The following is a 22,569-nucleotide window of genomic DNA, read 5'->3' on the forward strand; positions in this document are numbered from 1 at the left end:
GATCTTTACGCTATGATCTAGTCAAGAATCTGAAGTGCACATTAGAATCACATGTGCAACCTCCTTATAAGCAGGCAAACAGATAAAAATAATGGGAATGAAATATCCAACTCATTCATCAAACCTGCCCATACAATTTTTGTAACATCTAAGCATCATGATCCTTTTGGGATTTTGCCCAACAACAGAAATGTAATAACATCGGGGATCCATTAACCTGAAAGACACTCTGGGCATTAAGATATCAAGCTTAGCTCAGTAATCACACTACATTCATTGCATCAGAAAGTTATGGGTACAGGCCGTACTCCATGTTATGAAGATGGAATTCCAATGCAGTTTTGGAGGTTCTATTTCCTGGATAAAATGTTCAACTGAGGCTTTGTCTGAATTTTCATGTGATCCTAGATACTATTCAAAGAAGAGCAGACTACTTCGCATTGGTGTCCTGATATTTTATAACCAACCTGTCCAGGTATATTATTGAACATCTCTGGACCATATGGGTCTTGAATCCAAGCCTCTTGTCTGAGAGGTAAGGACACTGGCAGTATATCCATGAGCTCCTAAGTGCCAAGCTGAAACATTTCAAACATTTGATGCAGATGTGAGGGCTCTGAATCTCAATGGTATTCAAGAGTTCCCACATGCTGCAACTTTGACACATCACCTGAACTGCCATCCTGAATAAATTTCAGTTATTTATTCATAGAACTCACTGACTTGTATTGCCTTTTATATTTGCAATTAACGTTAGAATCAATTTGGATACCAGTTTAACATTTAAGAATTGAAACATCTTAACATCGAAATATTAGAAGATAGGAACAGGAGTAAGCCTTTCTACCTCTCGAACCTGCTCTACCATTCATTATGATCATTACTTATAGAACATAGAACATAGAACATAGAAAAATACAGCGCAGTACAGGCCCTTCGGCCCTCGATGTTGCGCCGACCAAATCCTACCTAACCTACACTAGCCCAATAACTTCCATATGCCTATCCAATGCCTGCTTAAATGACCATAAAGAGGCAGAGTTCACCACTGCTACTGGCAGGGCATTCCATGAACTCACAACCCGCTGCGTTAAGAATCTACCCCTAACATCTGTCCTATACCTACCACCCCTTAATTTAAAGCTGTGTCCCCTAGTAACAGCTGACTCCATTAGCGGTAAAAGGTTCTCAGTGTCTACCCTATCTAAACGCCTAATCATCTTATACACCTCTATCAAATCTCCCCTGAACCTTCTTTTCTCCAATGAGAACAGGCCCAAGTGCCTCAGCCTTTCCTCATACGATCTTCCTACCATGCCAGGCAACATCCTGGTAAACCTCCTCTGCACTCGTTCCAATGCCTCCACATCCTTCCTATAGTATGGCGACCAAAACTGCACACAATACTCCAGATGAGGCTGCACCAGAGTCTTATACAACTGCAACATGACCTCAGGACTCTGGAACTCAATTCCTCTACCAATAAAGCCCAGTACACCATATGCCTTCCTCACAGCACTATTTACCTGGGTGGCAACTTTCAGAGATCTGTGTACATGGACACCAAGATCCCTCTGCTCATCCACACTACCAAGTAGTCTACCATTAGCCCAGTAATCCATCTTCTTGTTACTCCTACCAAAGTGAATGACTTCACACTTAGCTACATTGAATTCCATCTGCCACCTTTCTGCCCAGCTCTGCAACCTATCTATATCCCGCTGTAACCTGCCACATCCTTCTTCACTGTCCACAACTCCACCGACCTTTGTGTCATCCGCAAACTTGCTCACCCAGCTTTCAAGCCCCTCCTCTAGATCATTTATAAAGATGACAAACAGCAACGGCCCCAAAACAGATCCCTGTGGTACACCGCTAGTAACTGCACTCCAAGATGAACCTAGTCCATCAAATACTACCCTTTGTCTCCTTCCAGCCAGCCAATTCCTAATCCAAACCTCTAATGCACCCTCAATGCCATACCTCCGTAGTTTTTGCATTAGCCTACCATGGGGTACCTTATCGAACGCCTTGCTAAAATCCATATACACCACATCTACTGCTTTAACCTCATCCACCTCCTTAGTCACCTTCTCAAAGAACTCAATAAGGTTTGTGAGGCACGACCTGCCCTTCACAAAACCATGCTGACTATCCTTGATCACATTATTCCTATCCAGATGTTCATAAATCTTATCCCTTACAATTCTCTCTAAGACTTTGCCCACAACAGAAGTGAGACTCACTGGCCTATAGTTACTCGGGCTGTCTCTACTCCCCTTCTTGAACAAGGAGACCACATTCGCTATCCTCCAGTCTTCTGGTACTACTCCTGTTGACAATGACGACATAAAAATCAAGGCCAATGGCTCTGCTATCTCCTCCCTAGCTTCCCAGAGGATCCTAGGGTAAATGCCATCAGGCCCAGGAGACTTATCTATTTTCATCCTTTCCAGTATTCCCAAAACCTCCTCCCTACATACTTCAAGGCCATCCATTCTAATCATTTGTGACTCAATATTCACACCAGCAACAGAGTCCCGTTCCTGAGTGAATACTGACGAAAAGTATTGATTTAGTGTCTCACCAATCTCCTCTGCCTCCACGCACAACTTCCCACTACTATCCTTGACTGGACCGATACCTACCCTAGTCATCCTTTTATTCCTGACATATCTATAGAAAGCCTTAGGGTTTTCCCTAATCCTACCAACTAAGGACTTTTCATGTCCCCTTCTCGCTGCTCTTAGCTCTCTCTTCAGATCCTTCCTGGCTACCTTGTAACTCTCAATCGCCCCAACTGAACCTTCACGCCTCATCCTTACATAGGCCGCCCTCTTCCCTTTCACAAGGGATTCCAATTCCCTATTAAACTACGGCTCCCTCACAAGACCCTTTACTCCCTGCCTGACTGGTACATACTTATCAAGGACACTCAATAGGTGTTCCTTAAACAATCTCCACATATCATTAGTGTTCTTCTCCTGAAGCCTGTTTTTCCAATCCACGCATCCTAAGTCATGCCTCACCGCATCATAATTTCCCTGTCCCCAGCTATAGCTCTTGCCCTGCAGTGCACACTTATCCCTCTCCATCACTAAAGTAAAAGTCACCCAAGTTCAGTGCCCTAATCCCACCGTCTCCCAGATACCTTGATCCCTTTAGTCACACAAACAATATCAAGAGATTCACCAAACAGCTAGCTCATTTCTTGCATGCCGGTTTCCTTCTCTGTAACTATGGGCTGAATTTTGTGATTTTTGGCTAAATGCAAGTGATGGTGGAGTTATAATTGTTGTCAGGCTGATTGAGTTTTCTCGCTGAATCTTGCCAAACTCACTCTCTTAATCATTTCTGCAGTCCAAATGGTGCCATATCTATTTTTGCCACATCTTGCCACATGCCTGTTCCAAGAAAACCTCACCGCTCAGCAGAGATCTTACAGTTGACCTGGGTGCTGGTGCCATCTTTACTAGATCATTGTGCATCTGGAACATCAGTTCAGAGGAGGACTGCACGGTTCCTGGCATTTATCCCAGATATGGTAGACAGAAGAAATTGGGGTTTTGCTTTGTAGGTCCGGTCCTGAAGCTCCTGTGAGTCAGGATGGTGAGCAGCCAAAAATTTCTCTTCCCCCCAGGACCAGCAGTGGAGATTTCAAGACTAGAATGTGACAGGCTGGTAGAGCTGTCTGGAGGAATGGCCAGCAATGTAGGAAGAAGGTCAATGTCTCGCTCCATTTTGTCAGTTTGAAGGCGACCACCTTCTTTCACTGAATCTACATCTGCTACCACCTCCCAAGGCTGATGCTTTACCTCTCTCATTATTGCCTGCAACATTTTTTCCACTCACCCTGATCCATCACAAACCTTAATACCACTAACCCTGCATGCCCTCTGTATGGACTACTCATTCACTTGGAACACCTCTCCAACTGCACCAACATTAAAGGTGTGCCACAACACTTTCATCTTCCATAATGGCTACCTCTCTCTCATTCCAGGAGGAAAACAGTCTACATTAACGCAAGAACAGTCAAGATGAATGATGTGTTGCCCATCTACTGGCTCTTTATGCCTTATGAGCAGAGTATCCTGACCCTGACTACCCTAAGCAGGACCCTGACTAGAATCAAAGATTATCATTGGCTTGCTGTGCTGGAATACCCTGAGTGAAGGATTTTCCCCTTGCATGCACAGAGGGCTGCTTACAATTGTGACAACCTTCCTGGCTTTATACCTGCACGAAAAGACTTGATGAGACAATAGTAATATGAATCTGGTAGCTCTGTTTGAGGAAGCAAAGTGAAAAAAGGCAAGACAAGTAAGCTGCAAGCTAGGCTTAGAGTGAGTGAGTGTTGTGAGAGGGAGTGAACAGCCTGGAGACATGGCCTTGACTCATCCACAAACTGGGTGCATGTCCCTGAGTCTGCAGTATCACAACATGGATATTACAATCGGTGCAGTTTGAGTGGCAGCATTGAAGTGCAGAAACATCCTGGAAGTTGTTGGGACAGATCCTCTGTCCCCGTGTTCGTTTGGAGGAGAGAGACACCGGGTCTGATTAAAAGTATAAACAGGTTTAATGAGAGAGAGTCATACTCAGTACAGTGAGGTGTCTAGCTCACTGGAGAAGGCGTTCTGACTATTTTTTAAATTTGTCTATCCTTTTGTTCTCTCACATTCCAGAGTTGCATCCTTATTTGGTAAAAAGCAGAATTTTCGTATGTGATTGGGTCTCACCTGATAACGTCCTATTACCTCAGTTTGAGCTACGTGCATCTAGACACGGCTCTAATGTCCTGTTATCTCTCACCCTCCCTGGGGCCTCTTCAGGCTATGGCATCAGCTTTTCAGTCTGTTCTTAGTGTAACATAATGGCTTACTGTTGTCTAGTGAAGCTAACAAGTTCCAGACTTGCTAATACTACGTTACGTGAGCACTACCTAACAATAAAGTTTCTTACACTACCTAACCTTAATAATGGATCCCAACAAAGTGGATTAGAGATGTCCCGTGAGTGTTCTTAAAATTTGTCACACTTCAGACCCACAGTCTGTGGTTGTAGATGCATGTGGCTGATGCCCATGGAGCACACCCAAGATGTTGCTGTCTATCATCCAACATGGCAATCATCTGGAACAAGCAACAAGTTTGAATCTGCCACGTACCTGCTCTGGTTTCCATGCTGAGTTTTCCTGACAGCTACTTCTCACATTTGCTAAGTTTGCAATCAGAATATTATTGTAAAGAGTTGAGCTAATAAAAATGCTTTTAAGAAGCAATAATGGGTGTTAGTTGGCAACTTTCTGCTGTCTCCCAGAAACATCACCACACCACTAGCGAAAATTGTATAAGATGTATTGAGATTATCTTGAGATCAAGTGGAACCTGTTGATCAGCTCACCCAATTCTACCATCCATCTTGTCATTGCCCATGTCGCTAAAGCTCCTGTAAGATTCTGCCCTATATTCTGAAAGAACAAACCACTGTTCAGAATGCCCTATAGTGGCTGGCCTTCTTTGGCAAGCTCTTTTTCTATCATTTCCAGTTTATGTTTCCAGAGAAATGAGGGCTTTCCCCACATTCTTGTAAGGCAAGGAGTTAAGTGTCTTCAGTATTTTTTAATTGGAGGTTGAAAGCTATAAAAACAGCCCCACTTATAGGAAAGATTATAATGATTAGTAAATCATCTTCTTCTCTGACAGTGCCTCAGGATGAAAGTTGATTTGCTTGTTCTTGTGTGGAAATCTCCACTGCTAGTGTAAGGCTCTGCAGGGGCTGAAAATTGTGAAACTAGAACTATAGATTCTGCCACAGGAGTGCTGGGGGTGGTTGGGGTGGGTGGGTGGGCTGTTCTGGATTCAACATGCTTTTTCCACTGCTTGTGATTGTTGCCCACCTGCCCCACTTGGTAATGTGTCAGCAAGAACATTCAAGAGCTCTAGGTTCTCCTTGTCCACAAACACCAAGTGTTCCTGAACTGGCAACTCCACCAAAACCTGTACAAGAGGAAGTAAGCCAACAGGCAGCTGAAGGCCAAGGTGCAACAAAGACCCTGTGACCTAAACAACAGACAGTGGGTGGAAAGAACATAGGAGACTTAACAACTCACCAGCAATCACAATGTGTGTGACTTCTTCAGCATGATCAGAGCATTTACTTTTCAAGAACACAGTGACCTACACTACTGAGAATTAAAATTGGAGAATCGCTATTCTGTGACTGTGAGGCAGTCAATGCCCACTGGAGAGAACACATTGAGGACTTCCTCAGCCAAGACATAGTCTTCAACACAAGTGGTCTCAACACCATCCTGCAATACACTACCTGTTCCCACCTTAGCACACTTCCAACCCAGAAGGAGGATGGAAACGTGGTCTAACCTGATAAACCTAAGGCCTCCTGTACAGATGGAATCCCCGCTGAGGTACTAAAATATGATGCAGAGACCCTCTTGACATGAATCCACCACCTCATGGCCTTTATCTGGAAGGAGCAGAGCTTGATGAGAGATCACAGAGATGTCAGAATCTTCAAGAAAAGAGACTGATCTGACTATGGAAATTACAGAGGAATTTCCCGATTGTCCACCATGGGAAGGTCCATTGCCAAAATTCTCCTCAGCGGCCTCTTCTCATTGGCTAAAGAGTCCCTCCCTGAGCCTTAATGTGATTCCTGCCCACCAAGAGACTCAATGGAGATGATTTTCAGAGCATGACAAATTCAAGAGAAATGCAGGAAACAGTATCTACCTTTGTTCATGGCCTTCATTGATCTCACAAAGGCCTTTGACTCAGTCAATAAGAGAGACTGTGGAATATACTCCTCAAGCTCAGCCATCCACAAATATCTGTCATCTTTCTCCATCTGCTTCATCAAGATGTGTAAACCATAATCCTCACCAATGGACCTGCCACAATACAAGTGCAAACTCAAGGAGGGCTCTGTCATCATACCAATGCTCTTCCCCATCATACTCGTCACAACACTCCAGCCCATCTCAATGCTGTTCATTGCCAAAGTGGATCTAATCTTCAGGATATGCGGGAACCTGTTCAAACTTCAACACCTCCAGACCAGAATCAAGACCAACCTGACTTCTGTCATCTTGCTCCAGCACACAGATTATGCCTATGTGTATGCGCACTCAAAGGCTTGGATACAAATTATCATTGACATGTTTCCCGAGGCATTTGAGGGAATAGGCCTCTGATTAAACATCCAGATTAGGAAGTGTCTAGAAGGTGTCCACAATCTTATTGACAATGTAGTGATGTGTGGTTTTCCTTTGGGCTCTTACACTAGTCTGAGGATTCCTGGCCTCACTGGAAAATCAGCCTCACTGCACAAGCTGCCAATTATTTCCAAATGTGAAAGGGCCTCAGCAAAAGTGAAACCTTATGATATCTGACATCTAACCTAGGCCTACATTGCCTAACTCATAGACGCATTGTATCAAATTCAAACAGTTTAGTTGCAAAGAAAGAATTTCAGCTTGACATTGTTTTTTGAAACATCAAGCAAGTCTCCCCTTCTTCAAAGTGAATGTTTGTAAGCCTATCTTGTTACCTGAGGACGCTTAGAAATCAATTCATTCACCAATCTTGTGGTCCTCCTTTGAGTATTTTTCAAAACTTCTGAAAAAGATCATTTGAAAGAGACAAAACTGAGTAGAGTCTCGATAAGACTTAAACAATGCCTGAAACAAGAATGGAATACTGCTTTCTGTTTTGTTTCGGTGCTTGCAATATTTCCTGATGTTTGTTGGTTTTGCCTATTGGTTAACGGGATACATCACGAACCTTCAAAAGTTAATGTACAAGAATAATTTTTTTTCCCCACATACAGTCTTTTATTCATGCCTCTTCATCATACAGACATACATGGCTTAAGATCAAAACCAATATTACACTTACAAGACCAATCAGATGCTGGCACGTTTCCTTTTACATCTGGTTCTGATTTTAATTGATATTTCTTTCTCTCATTTAATGTCTTAACACCTTCACAAATCTTTGGATCATTAACAAACTTGTAGATTGCTCCTTCAATTTATACAGATCAATAATAACAATTACAATGAACAACAGTTCCATCATTGATTCCTTCAGCCTTCCGCTGAAACTGATAAAATATATTGGAAAAAAAGAAAGAAAAACAGCAAAAAAAAGTAATACTTGGAAAGGAATGTAGCAGTCATACTGGAGCTTTATTTTGAAGGATGTAAAATGAGTCAGACCAGAATGTGTCATTCACATCCTTGTCTGTTTCTCTTCCTGGGAGTCCTTCACTCAACACAGCATTTGCTGACCAATCTCCTTGACTCTATTAATACATAAGGTGAGGCTTTGTCTTAGTGCCCCAAAAAATGCATCGAGAGATGGATATCTGGTTCAAACCTAGCAATCCTTATTAGATATAAGCACACAAGTGAAGTCCTATGTTCATTACTGATCATAGGGGATTGATAGTACAATGTTTGAGTATTCAATTTGTACTGTTACAGAGGTTTGTTTGATTGGCTGTTTCTTTAATTACATCTCCCCACCTTTTTGTCTTTCTTGACCTATGTACAGCTTGATTAGATTATTCATTTTATTCTATGTGCCTAATTAACAAGCCAGGTATCCCATGCTCCTAATATGTCAGACACACCTTTGTTAAGAAGTTCACTGTGCAGCAACATGTCATTTGTTAATGATATTAATGATAAGTAACTCTTATGAGACATTAGGCTCAGTGTAAATGCATGTTCACTTTACAGCTCATAAAACATTCTCCCACAGAGATTGATAACAAGTACACAAATCCATTGACTCAGTGGAGACTCTCATCAGCCCCTCTCAGGGATGGTCATTTTTTTTGATTGGTGGAACTTATCTTGAGATCTTTCTGAAAATCCAGGTCCCGTATAAAATATTAATTATGTTGTTGACATACATAAAGTAATAACACAGGATGTGGCCATCATTGATGAGGCCACCATTTATTGCCCTAATTGCCCAGAGGGGCAACCTGTTGGCCTGGAGTCACATCTAGGCCAGACAGTCGGGCTGGCAGATTTTCTTCCCGAAAGGATATCTGCCATGGGTTAGGATGGGTATTTAATGGAAATCAACATGGTTACATTGCCATTAGTGCTAGCACTTTTAAAAGTATATTGCAGAATTATTTTTATATTGAATTAAAATTTCATCTGTCATGGTGGGGCTTCAACCTATGCCCTCAAAACATTGGCTTGGGCCTGTGGCTTGCTGGGTCAGTCATAATTCCATGATGTCACCATCTCCCCAGTTAGTAAATGGAAGGATTAACTGACATCACATGATAAACATGACCTATCAGGATATGAAGAACTGTTCCTTGAGGGAGTTCATGAGAAATCATTGAAAGTTATTACAGTCCTTTGCCCATGACCAATACTATGTGAGAAAGTTTTAGTGATTGTATGTGAATAAACACTTGAACCCAATGTCTCACAAGAGGTATATTAGGTGGAATGGAAGTAGCTATTAAATAGCATGTAATAGACTGTTATGGACTAGGCCACACCACTCAAAAATTTCCTAAGCAGGCAGCCCCAGGCCATAACTTTGCAATTTATTTTGGTAAGTGTACAGTGAAAATTACCTGGAGTAAGATAGCAAGGTTGACTACTAGACTTTAAAACAGACAAAAACTTATTCACAAATTGACACAATGAAATACAAAGAACAGAATGAAGAACCCCTACAGATCTCAGCCTATCCAACTAGACTTACTTATACTGTTCTGAATATGCATAACAGTCCCAATAAGCAAGCTCTCTTTTTAAACCAGCGTAAATTGAACACATGTTTACAAGTTGAAGTTGAAGGGCAGAAAGAGAGAGTTTCCACACAGCTCCCTTTTGAACTTCCAACCAGTTTAAGACTGAACTAAAACTGCTCAGCTCAGCTCAGCCAGAGAGCTGATTACTCCCCTTTTTTTTATACAGGTCACTTCTAAAGCATGACCACTTTGGCCTGAAGTCTCATCAGTTTACATATAAACAAAAGGCCTCTCAAAATCCTTTTCATCTCTGTACCAAACCAGACTGATCGGAGCCCAGCCTGGTTTATTACTTCTCTGAAAAAAATCAAGGACAGAGTCTCCTTGAGCCAAGAGACGCTTTTAAGAAAAAGGGACTAGCTGTCTAACATCTCCCCCCCCCCCCCCACCCCTCCCCTTTAAAAAATGAACCATCAATACCAAAAGATGACTTCATTTGTAACCCTTCAAAACCTGGTTAGTAGTCTAAACACACCTCTACACTGTATTAACTATAAACATTCAAATGTGCACAACCACATGCAATTTCAGGCCACGCACACCAGCCACCGAACCCCCCCCCCGGGTTCATTTGAGTCTCAATAATGCATTGGCAATCACATTTTCACGACCTGTCACGTGCACAATTGTCAAATTGAATGGCTCCAAGCTCCATCTAAACAGTCCGGCATTTTTGTTCTTAATTTTTTCCACAAATGTCAATGGGTTGTGATCAGTGTATACGATTGTCTCAGATGCATTGCTGGTAATATAAACACTGAAATGTTGTAATGCCAACACCAAGCTTAAAGTCTCTTCCTCCATCGTTGAATAATTCTGCTAATGAACATTCAACTTCCTGGAAAAATACCTGATGGGTCTTTCTATTCTCTCATCATCCTCCTGCAGGAGCACTGCACCAACACCAACACCCACATCAATGGCATCGATATCCACCTTGAAAGGCTTTGTGTAATCCAATATGGGTAATACTGGGGCAGTGGTTAACACAGACTTTAGGCTAGCAAATGCCTTTTGACAGTTTGCTGCCCACTGAGACTTCTTGCCCTTTTTTAACAATTCGGTGAGTGAAGCAGCCACACTGCTAAAGTTTGGCACAAACTTTGGTCAAATCCACTCAACCCCCAGGAACTGTAGTACTGTATTTTTTTCATTGACAGTGTGGGAAATTCCCCAATTACTTTTGTTGTCACATCCCGTGGGGCCATTTGTCCATGTCAAATAACATGGCACAAGAGAGTGATGCGGGCTTTGGCAAATTCCCTTTTAGCTAGGTTTACCACCAAGCCTGCCTTCCAAAATCGATCAAACATGTCCGGTAAATGCTGTAAATGTTCCCTCCATGAGTGACTAGAAATCACCAGGCCATCAACATACATCATAGAATTGGGTAACCCAGCAATGACTTTATTAGTCAGTCTCTGAAATGTGGCTAAAGCGTTTTTCATACCAAATGGCATGACTTTGACCTGATATAGTCCATTTGGCATTATGAAAGCTGAAATTGCCTTTGCTCTCGCTGACAGAGGTACTTGACAGTAGCCTCTGAGAAAGTCCAACTTTGAAATGTAAGTTGCTTATCCCACTTTTTCAACACAGTCCTCCAACCGTGGAATTGGATATGCTTCAGTCTTTGTAATGGCATTGACTTTGCGATAGTCCACACACAGCATCATTGGCTTGGCACCATGACTATGGATGAGCTCCAGTCATTGTAACCCGGCACCTGTAGGAAGAACATCTCGTCTTCTGCCTCGGAACACTTCAACTCCAGGGCATCAATGTGGACTTCGCCAGTTTCCTCATTTCCCGTCCCCCCACCTTACCCTAGTTCCAACCTGCCACCTCAGCACCATCCTCATGACCTGTCCTATCTGTCAATCTTTCTTCCCAACTATCTGCTCCACCCTCCTCTCCAACCCATCGCCTTCACCCCCACCTCCATCCACCTATTACACTCTTAGTTACTTTCTCTCTCCACCCAGAGTCTTTCAGCCTCATTTCTGATGAAAGGCTCCTGCCAGAAACTTCAATTATCCTGGTCCTTGGATACAGCCTGACCTGCTGTGCTTTTCCAGCACCACTCTCACCTTGACTCTGAGGTCCAGTATCTGCAGTCCTCATTTTGGCCTCACTGAAGATGTACCTAGTATGGTGACAAAACATCTGAAAATGAACTTTCCAGCTCAGCGAACAAACCTACATCCAGTAACTTTAAATATTCAACAGAGTCAGATTTTCCTGCAGCAATACAAAGAGAGGGACTGAGTCTGATGATGGGGATTGAAAAATTTTAGTGATGGTGCAGTCAGAGGAGAAGTGGTGAGGTGTCCCAAGTGGGTGAATCAGAGACACAAGGAGCAGGAAGGGTTATTCATTTGGGATAGTTGTTTGGGAAGATAAGGTGGGTGAGTGCAATTTCATGGACATAATGCAGTAATGGGAGTTGTAGTCCACAAGCCTTAGTGAGATGCATGTGCAGTGACAGAGTTCAAATGACTGCTAACCCAGCGTGTGTGAGGCAGCAGAGATGATGGTAGAAGTTATCCTTCTGGAATCCAGAAGTTCATTGATCTTCCTTCTGAGCCATTGTGCATTGTCTATCATCTGGGACATAACACTGACCCTCTGCACTATTTGGGTCTAGGCTGACTGTGTCTGGTGATATTGTCGAGAGTGTGTTGCTGGAAAAGCATAGCAGGTGAGGCAGCATCCGAGGAACAGGAGAATTAATGTTTTGGGCTGACGAAGGGCTCCGGCCCGAAACATCGATTCTCCTGCTCCTCGGATGCTGCTTGACCTGCTGTGCTTTTCCAGCAACACACTCTCGACTCTGATTGCCAGCATCTGCAGGCCTCAATTTCTTCCTGTGTCTGGTGATATGGCCTTTCCTGGTGGTCCATAGGTTACAATATTGCATCTCCAAGCATCCCATCCATTAGCACCTCCAAGTCGCCGAGGACAAACTGAACAGCAAATTCCCTTAGCTATTTTCCCAGAGTGCAGCACTACAGTGAGAAATGCTGTGGAGCTGGGGTTTAGATATGGTAACATCCTGGCAGTTTTGACCATATCTGCCTCTCCTAGCATGCGATTTCACAAGATAGACACTGAACTGGCCAGTTGCATCCGATGAAGGGAAGAAGATTCCAGAAGGAAAGTCACCCTTGGGCCATGGTGCACTGGATGCCATGAATCTCACATGAAAGAGTTGGCAAAATTCAACTCAAACTATCTCAATCTTTTGCTAGAATTGAAGAACGTCATTCGAAAAAAAAAGTTTGCTCAAGCACTGTCAAGATTTATCATGTCAATATAAGAAAGTGGGATATTTCCAGAGAAGATGCAAGATTCAAAAACAATTGTTCCACCACTGTTTAACAATGCTAGTGTGCACAACAAGGTTATCATCTGAAAGCAAGCATCTTTGGGAGAAAGTCCAGAATACAACGACCTACCTTCATTAGATACACAATGATTTGCCACTCCTGGAAGATACAAATCAGCCTTTCTTTGGGGGAATTGATGACTCATCAGAAGTAGATATGACAGAAATAATATAGGATAATTTTCAATCCAACTGATTTCAAACCTGACACACATTATTATTGACTATACTGTTTTATCTGAAAAGAATCCTTTATTGAGGTAAATTGAACTACCACCTTCTGACAGAGAACTACATGGTGTGGAGTGAACACTGCTCAAAATCAAGGGAATTCTGAGACTTTAAAACTTTTAAAATTTTAAAACTTTGAGACTTTTACTAGGTGAAACAATATAAACCCTGGGAATAGTTATTACAACTGAGCAGAAATGCATGCTTTGGTTTTTGTAATTTTACAGCAACTGGGAGCAAGTAAGGATGCAGATGCAGGAGATCAGAGTCAAAATGTGCGGCACTGATGGTGGAACTCCTGATGAAGGACTTATACCTGAAACGTGAATTCTCCTGCTCCTCGAATGCTGCCTGACCTGCTGTGCTTTTCCAGAGCCACACTTTTTGACTCTTAGAAGTTTACAGTATATCAAAGACCTTCAATTAGCTCAAAAGCTAAATATCAGTGATTAATGTAACTTTAGTCAACAAAAGAAAGCCTTCATAGGTCTAAAAGGATTGTTCGTTGAACAGCAAAACATCACCGATGGAGATTAATTATGCTAGTGTCCGACAATCTTTCTCAATTGAAAGATCAGATGACACAGCTGATGCCACCAGTTTAGAGGATTTGTTGATTTATTATCCAATACAAATGAATCTTCAGAATCTAGTCATTGGACATCCTTGACATGACAACCACCATGAGTTAAGGGCAGATTCTTGATGCAATTAATTCAGCTGTTTAAAGAAAAGCGATACCAAAACAGCACAGTCAGCTTTACTGTCAATGGTTGAAGGTGAGAACACAATGATGTTATTTTCAAGAATGTGAGCAAGAATAGAAGGATTACACATGAGAATACCTCATTACATCATCAAAAAGAGAAGATTAATTATTTCTGAATTCAACTCTCTTCTTTGGCATGATTTGACAGAACTCGCATGATCCCAAACCAATGTACCTGTTGGATAAATCAGACAGCAGACTGAATTCTAGCTTGACAGACCTTTGTTTTATTTTTTATTTGATCAAGTGGATTTTCACTGAAATATAATCACAACATCAGGTTTAGTTTTAACAATAAAACAAAGGTTTACTATGAAATGATGATAAAATAGAACAAACTAAGCTATTTACAGAGAATAATGGCATGGTGGCTCAGTGGTTAGCATTGCTGCCTCAGAGTGCCAGGGACCTGGGTTTGATCCCAGCCTTGGGTGACTATCTGTGTGGAGTTTGCACATTATCCCTGTGTCTGCATGGGTTTCCTTTCACAGTCCAAAGAGACCAGATTAGATGAATTGGCCATACTAAATTGCCCAAGATGTTCAGGGACGTATAGGTTAGATGCATTAGTCAGGGGAAATGTAGGGTAATAGTCTGAGTGGGATACTCTTTGGAAGGGTGTGGGCTTGTTGGGCCAAAGGGCTCGTTTCCATACTGTGGGAATTCTAATTCTAATATAACACCATTTGAAAGGTCTTAAAGCATGCAGCAAAATAATTCTATCTACTCTCAACACAACTTAGAATTCTGTAAAGAACTTAATAACCAGGCTAAAGTCTGGGAAAGATATAAGACAGTCATTGCTTGAAAGAGTTAATTGACATCTCAAGTTCTACTTATCCGAAAATAAATTGCTGTTCCTGGGAGGTGCTAATGAGAGTTTCCAGTGAATGGTTTGATTTCTGTCCTAGTTATCAATATTATGGGAGAATGTTTTAGTAGCTATAGAGTGAACATACATTTCAGTTGAATCTGATATCTCAGAAATAATCATATATCTCAGGTAGAATGTTGCACTATTAATAATTAATTAATTAGCTCTTTACTGTTCATCAAGATTAAGACTATCTTGTGGCTCATGCAATATATGGGTATCCTTTTCCACATGTTATCAGCATTCTAGACTAAGAAGAACTGGGAGTAGAATATCTACCCACAATATCCCAGAACATATCCATAGCAATAAGGTGGTGACAGCAATGTGGGTTTTGCCACTCTCAGAGTCTGTTGCTATTGATTCTGTAATAACCTTGACTGCATGCTGATGGTCAAACACTCACTAATGCTTCATATGAACAATTTGCCTGTATCCATATCTTCATCTATAACCTGATGTTGTGTGATTTTTAATTTTGTCCAAAACCTGGTATTGTGTGTTTTTTAACTTTGTCCACCCCAGTCCAATACCAGCACCTCCACATCATATATCCAAATTAAACCACCAAATTTCTGATTCATCAATGTTACCTTATTGCTCTTTTTGAATATTGGACCTCCACGGTTTAAACTTAATTGGTTTCTGGGCAATTAAGAATGGGCAATAAATGCTGGCCAAGCCAGTGATGACCATAATCCTGTGAATGAATTTTAGAAACAGGCTATCCTCCAGTTTACTTGAACAATTACATGCTATAGCTGATCCAAATGTGTTTTTATTCAAAACATTTGGGGGGGGGGGGGGGGGGTGGTGGTGGGTGGAGTATTACTCTACCTAGCTCAGGCTGCACTTGACAGGAAATATGTTCTTACTACAGAGTTCAGAGGGAACGTTACTCTTTTTCCACCAGTTATGATGGAATTGGAAGTTGTATTTTAAGGGACCACACAGAGAAAACAGAATACAAACAAGAGTCTTCAAAGAGCAGTTGGCTCCTAGCACATTTATATTTAACATCTTACAAGGTTCTGGAAATGTTTACAGTGTTTTTAGGGCAATTCATAAGTCAAATCATCAAATATGCACCAAGTTAAATGGACAAAATCCTAGCACTATTAGCAATATTATAAAATATTTGGTACATGAGGAATAATTCACCTTTTGAAGTGGGTTATAGTTAGAGTAGCAGTTTCTTTTTTTAAACCAGTTGGAGTTTTTCAGCTAAAATAAACATCTTGGAAAAAGACGACTCTGATCATTCACAAAGGTAATTTTCAAATTCCGTCCTCTTCAGTTTAGTTTACTGTCAACACTACACAACTGAAATTTGCAAAGTCGTTTATTTTTATGAAATGATTCAGTATCTATAAGAATTAATGGTTTAGTAAGTCAGAATGTGCTGATCAGTAGGGAGTTGACGTTGAGGTGCATGTAGAGTTTCAGATGTCCAGGTTTTAACTCCACTGTGTGCTTTTGCGTTTCACAAACTCACCCTCTGGAAATAAGCATTATTGCTGGATTTAGCTTCCAGTTAGGCACAAATGATCCCCCGAGTGGACTGGAAAATCATGTGGATTCAAATCACATGCTGAGGACAGAGTGTCCCAACCATTAGGGAAAGTCTAATCACCTGCCCAAGGGAGAGGGTTCAATTCAACACTCCAGGAGTTTTTTTTGTATGAAATCTGACAAGATAAGAATTGCAGACAGGGCTGGGGAAAGCAATTTTGTTCATGCTGGCTCATCAGCAGTGTTGTAAAGGCACATGCTTTCTTCTGAAGTTGTCCTTGCATCCTTCTGCTGACTGGTTTTCCAAAATGGGGAAATGCAACTTCTCACATTTAAGCTGCTTCAAAAAAAAAGGCTGTTAACCACATTAAAATATTTAAATTGGCAACGTGCCTGGAAGTGGGTGGGTTAGGTCAGTTCTTGGATTCTTAACATTTCCTTCAACTCCAGCACCTCCATTTTCTAGGCATTAGAATGTAGCGCAGTGCCTCATATTTCGTGCATGTTAATTCTATTTGGGAAATCTTGATTATTTGTGGATTTATATTTATGTTCCTCCTCATTTAACAAATCAAATGAAACTCAGAACTCCTGGATAGCCTTTGAAGCAGAATATTTAACTTCCAAATTAATAAATAGCCAACTCTATAATAATGTCATTTTCATTTAACTATCATTCTGGAATGGGGTTTAATTCCAAGAATGTTAATTAATGCAAAACCTCATTGTCCTGATTAAGTTATAGATTTAATGTTCACAGGTAACTGGATTGAGTCAATTGATAAGAGGATTATGTCTTGAAGTCTCTAAGGGATTTATTCTTTTTCCATACACTGATGTTGTAATTGCTGAAGAATCTTTACATTGTAATTCAAACATATACAAGCATATCTTGTCTCTAAGGTTTAATGTAGTCTAGGTTACAGGAGGTTGTGTTTTGTTCAATTTACCTTGCAATATTTTAAGACCTTTCTGTATTTCAATGTCACAATACAATGCCAATATAAACCCACTGCATACAAAATCAAGTTGGATTCACTAAAAATCCTTAGTACAATAACTGAAGATTCTTCAGTGTATATGTGCTGCTGATGTATTCCAGCAGTCAGAAAAAAGATTTACTCCAATTCCACGATACATTACCCCTTCCCATCATTGCATCTCTATACTGGTATAAACAGATTGTCTGGAGTTGATCTACAAACGTAGTCAATACAAGAGCTTGACAATTAATTTATTACCTCCTGACAAACTAAAAGACTTGGTAGCAACCAATGTTATCACTGATGGATTGCATTCAGTGTGGGTCATCCTGACATGAGCTGAATGCAACCATATGGAGCTAATAGCACAAACAGGCGACAAGTGTTTGAACAAAGCACAAATTTTATTTGACTTTCAATTCTCCAATGCAAAAGTAGAAATATTAAAAAAAAGAATATAAGCATGAATAGAGCGATGAAATGGTGAAAATAAATGAAAATGAAAGGAAGGGAATAAACAGTAGCTTTACCAATTTGTATCTCTGAGCTAGAATCAGTTTTTCCATGTTTTTCTATCTATGGAGAAAATCATATGAATGGTAGATCATCTTTCTTCTTTATTATAACATAACAAAAGAAAAAAAATGCATCTAAAAGCTAATATCAATACAATTACACATATAAAGTAGCTAATTTCTTCAGAATCTACAAAATATGCTGTGGTTTATTAGCTTCAGTAATGAGACTTTAAGAAGTGGCTTTTAACAAGATGTAATTTATTGTATGATTGCAAGTTACATTAATTTATTGGACATTGTTACTGCAAGATTACAAGTACACCTGTAATTTAGAGACCCAGGCTAATGTATAGGTGATTCAAATAGGTTCTAATAAGGTCTAATAGATTCAAGCAATTTGATTGTTGGAAAACTTTCCTTTAGTGCTCTTGCAGTGCTACTTCCCTATCTCTGAGTCAGGAGGCCTCGGTTCAAATCCCATCAGTTCTAGAACTGTGTCATAACAAGTCTGAACAGGTTGATTGATAAGACCTTAAACTTTGGGATTTTGTTATAAAGTAGTAGTGTCCTTTCCTCTGGGCCAGAAGGTCTTGGTTCAGGTCTCACTGGTTTCAGAAGGGTGTCATAACATGTCTGAACTGTTTGATTGAAAGTACCTGTAAGGAAACCTGTAGATTTAGGTCTTCACTCCACAGAGTCCTAAAATGTTCTCCTTATCTACTTGGCATCATCAGACTGAGTGGTGCTTAAACAGCCTAAAAACATTAATATTGTAATTAATGCTTATATGTTACCTTGTGTAATGCAGTGTTTTTCTTCTGATTTGATGGTGATGGCAAAATTAGGATGTGCCTAACTATGAAGTTACAAATTGTGCTGGAATAAAATTCTGCTGTTGTTAATTGCCCATACATCTCTTAGACACTCAATTCTGAGTTGCTAGATCAGCTATGTTTCCATCTCATTTAGCACTGTGGTAGTACTGTACAGCACAATTGAGCATGCCCTCAGTCTGAAGGAGAGTCTTTGTAACCACAAGGATCCTGTGTTAGTCACTCCTCCCAGTGTCTTCATGAACAAATGCATTTGTGACAATTAGATTGGTGAGGTCAGGTAGATGTTTTCCCTCTTTTTTTTCTTCCCTCACTACTATCATAGTTTGATACATAGGTCCTCCTGTACTCAGCCAAATTGATCTAGCGCCTTGTTCTGAGTCACGCTGGGTGATGGGCATTAAAGTTCCCCACTCAGATACTATTCTCTGCCCTTACCACCTACAGCGTTTCTTCTAGATAGTATTCTTGAAGAAGCACTCATTCATCAGTTGAGGGAGGGCAGTAAGTAGTAATTAATGGAAGCTTTCTTGCCCATGTTTGATGTAATGCCATGAGAATTTATGGGATCTGGAGTCAAAGCTGAGGACTGTGATGGCTTCTTGTTTCCAATTGCATGCCACTGCTGTGATGCAGGTAAAAGTTAAGAAGAAAGAACAGAAGGAGATCTGTGATAAGATGGGACAGTTCTAAAAAAGGGCCCAAATACCTGAATTGTTAATTGCATTTCTCTTTCTATAGATGATGCTAGAGAATTTTCCAGCATTTATTTCAGATTTCTAACATCTGCAGTATCTTGCTTTTGCCTTCAACAGCTATAACTATAAAAAGTTTTTTTTCATTGATTATTTCAGAAAGCTACTCAAAACAAAGCCATTTGTTTTTATGTGGTCACTTAAAGAGTCACTTTTGGTGAGTTCCAGTGATAGCAGTCTCGATACTTAAGACTCAAAATTCCAAAAACTTAAAATGTGATGCTGCAGGAAATGTGGCCAACAGCAATGTTCCCTATAAGCAGTACAACAGCAGTGACTATGGGGGTCTGTGCACAGTCATCAGCACGCTGACGTTGATCACAGTATTGATTTCCAATTCAGAAGTTGCTACCACACACTGTCCTTGGAGGTTTACACAGCCAAAAGGAAGTTAAGAGGGAAAGCTAGGCATCACATGTCCGAACATACATATTCCAAATTCTAGTTACATAATTATTAGTTCCTTTTGTGTTGAAGGAGTTGTTGAAAAGGACTATTGAATCCAATGGAAAACACTTTTGAAATGTTATTTTACTTCTGCTTTCCAAGCTATAAACAATTGCAACAATGTAGGCTCCACCTTCAGCAGTATGCAGTGTTGTCATTAACTGCCAACATTTGTATTAGGAGTGAAAAGTAGGGAGGTGTGTTATAATTTTTGGAGGGTATCTCCTTTACAGGAGGCTCAATTTTTCTATTACTTACAAGCATTGAAAATGGATACAAGGGGGCATCTGAAATTTGTCCTTGAAGGCACGATATCTGTCATAACTTGGAGTTACATTGCCATTCCTTCAATGTTGCTGAGTCAAAACATTAAACTTCCTTCCCCAACAATGTCACGGATTAATGTATATCACATTTACTGAAGCAACTCAAGAAAGCTGGTCACTACCACCTTAAGGGCAGTTTGAGATGGATAATAAATGTTGGCATTGTTAGCAATGCCCACACCCATGAATGAACAAAAAAAATCTTTTCCACTCTAGTCAGTAGGAAACTAAGGAAGATCAGAAATTGTGCTAAATTATTTTGATAAACTCTTCTATTCATTCTCTTATTCTTCTGATGTGAATGTGTATAAGCTGATGCTAGATGCAATGTAGGTGATGGTACATAATATTACATATAATGGGACCATGAGTTCTTCCTCAGGAGATAAAAAAAACAAGTTATCATGGTTTTTTTAGAGGAAAGTTCCCCCGGAATTTAGAGTAATTGGCATTATCAAATATTTAGAACTGAAAATGTGCTGCTGGAAAAGCGCAGCAGGTCAGGCAGCATCCAAGAAACAGGAAATTTGACATTTCGGGCATAAGCCCTTCATCAGGAAGGGCTTATGCCCGAAACGTCGAATTTCCTGTTCCTTGGATGCTGCCTGACTTGCTGCGCTTTTCCAGCAACACATTTTCAGCTCTGATCTCCAGCATCTGCAGACCTCACTTTCTCCTCGAAGATATTATCAAATATTTAGACACTCCTCTAGAAATCCCCATCTTTGTCAGAACATCAATTTTGTCTGATTACACTCTTATGAAATATTTTAGGATTTTTAAAAATTTGAATGCTCCAAGTTGCAATGAACCACCAGAAATAGGACAAGCAAAGCTTCAATACAAACTATGATTGTCTTATGACCCCTCAGGCACTAATTTTCATGTATTGAGGAACTTCCCATATAGTCAGTAGTATCCTATTTGTTTCCAATGGCATCTCAGGTTACTAGAAACAATTTGGGATGAACAATAAAGAAGTGATAAGTCAATAGGTCATCCAATCATGTAATTTTATTTTATTTTGAAAATGCAAAACTCCATATTTACTTGTAATTTCAGTGTTGCTATAATGGTATTTGATCATGGCATATTCATAAATTGTACCTTTCATGAATTAAACAAAAGCTTATGGGATAATAGTTCATCAGTGGATTTTTCATGGTAAAACCTTGAGCAATCCCAAATCAACTTACCAACTAAGCAGCCCTTTACTCATGTGGTATAGATTGCTGTTCTCTTTGAAATTTGGCATTTGTCCTTCTGTCTTGCAAGATGAAAAGATGAAAAGCAAGATTAAAAGTTTCAACAACATGCCTCTTTTGATAATACTCAAAACTTATAAACATTTCCTAGGTTTTATAAAATAAAAAAAACTACAGTGAATCTTTTTTTTAAAAATCTCTCTCTTTTCAAAGTCCTGAAATATGGCAGAAATGAATTTTCATAGTAACGATTTACAATGGTCCCATCTTAATTGTTAGACTTGAAGTATGCTAACTCATACACTATGGATATAAAGGCACAGCAGATAGCTTTATTAGAAACTCATTTGTTTATGAACACTATAAGCTATCTGTTCTCGATAAGCAAGAATGACCAAGCTGTCATTGTTGTTAACTGTACCTCTCTTCTTTGATGAAATTTATAAAGTTTCATTGGTTTCTGCCGTAGATCTTCCTGTGACTGAACCGACCAATTTTCACCTGATATTCTTTGGACACATGTGACAGGAAGTCAGACAAATAATGATATCCAAGTTGTAGTATTTACTTCCTTTTCTTTCCTTCTCTGCCACTTCTCTGCTTCGCTATTTTGAATTTTTGACGTAATATATAATGCAGCTTTATGGACAAATTGTTATTATTTGAACAAGTCCAGAACTAGAGGGCAAAGGTTTAAGGTGAGGAGGGGGGAAGATATAAAAGATAACTAAAGGGCAACTTTTTCACATAGTGAGTGGTGCATGTAAGAATGAGCGGCCGGGGAAGTAGAGGAGACTGGTACAATTGCAGCATTTGAACAATTTCTGGAATGGTATATGAATAGGAGGGGTTTAGAGGGGTATGGGCCAAGTTCTGGCAAATGGGACTGGATTAGGTTGGGATATCTGGTCAGCA

The sequence above is a fragment of the Hemiscyllium ocellatum genome, chromosome 13 (assembly GCF_020745735.1).
Source record: "Hemiscyllium ocellatum isolate sHemOce1 chromosome 13, sHemOce1.pat.X.cur, whole genome shotgun sequence".
Lineage (NCBI taxonomy): Eukaryota > Metazoa > Chordata > Chondrichthyes > Orectolobiformes > Hemiscylliidae > Hemiscyllium > Hemiscyllium ocellatum.